Source organism: Fragaria vesca, linkage group LG3 (genome assembly GCF_000184155.1).
Source record: "Fragaria vesca subsp. vesca linkage group LG3, FraVesHawaii_1.0, whole genome shotgun sequence".
Taxonomy (NCBI): Eukaryota; Viridiplantae; Streptophyta; class Magnoliopsida; order Rosales; family Rosaceae; genus Fragaria; species Fragaria vesca.
The window spans coordinates 25,185,742-25,186,820 of record NC_020493.1 but is presented as its reverse complement, the minus strand read 5'-3'; the positions used below and the strand labels follow the sequence as shown (position 1 = coordinate 25,186,820).

Here is a 1,079-nt window from a genome sequence, read left to right as displayed (position 1 = left end):
ATGGAGAGTTTCTCCAGATTCAACGTTGTCTCGGACCACTCTGACCACCACTACACCTCCACTAAGGGCACCGACGGTGGCAAAACAGCCATTACTGATATCATGCGCGAGTGGAAAATACTAAGCAAGAACCTCCCGGTCTCGACCTATGTGCGTGTGTACAGCACTCGCATCGACCTAATGAGGGCCGTGATCGTCGGAGCCGCCGGCACGCCCTACCACGACGGACTGTTCTTCTTCGACATCAAGTTCCCGCTCAACTACCCCTTGCAACCGCCACTTGTCCATTACCATTCCCATGGGTTGAGACTCAACCCTAATCTTTATGAGAACGGCAAAGTCTGTCTCAGCTTGCTCAACACCTGGTCCGGGAGAAGAAAGAGATGTGGGATCCGTTTCAGTCTTCTATCCTTCAAGTACTGGTGTCTATACAAGGACTGGTTCTTAACGAAAAGCCCTTCTATAATGAACCGTATCGCATTCATATGTTTCAGGAGGCGAAGTCCCGTCATTACAACGAGGAAGCGTTCATCAAAACGTGCCGGACGACGATTTATTTGCTCCAAAAACCACCGAAGAATTTCGAGCTCTTCACCGCCGAGCATTTTCGACTGAGAGCAAATCGGATACTGAGAGCTTGTAATGCGTGCGCTAACAGTCGTGTGGGAGTCGGTCACTGCAGGGATGACAATGATGATGCAACTAAGGATGATAGTAAAGTACTCTCTGCAATTTCAGGTCACCGTGTTTCGGCCACGTTTATAAACTCGATGGAACAGTTGTACCCGAAGCTTGTGGCTGTTTTTACACATAACATGGCCTCAAATTTGGTGGAGCACTACTTTAGAGGACGTTAAGACGCCGAAGCTTCTGTTTTGTTGTTCATTAGGAGCACTGATATTTTACTTCAAGTTTTAGGGCTTAGGTGACGCCTACGTAGAGCATCTTTAGCACTCTCTATATTGGTTCCTTAGCCATTTTAGAGAGCGAGTTTAGTTTTTTTATCAATTTAACCAGCTCAAGCAGACTAACAAGTACGTGGCGAGCTATTTAACTTTTATCAATTATAGATGATGCTC

General features: G+C 46.7%; 1 pseudogene; it reads left to right on the top strand.

The window, feature by feature from the left end:
* LOC101310207 lies at window positions 1–857 on the top strand (annotated as a pseudogene).
* Window positions 858–1,079: the final 222 nt, after the last annotated feature.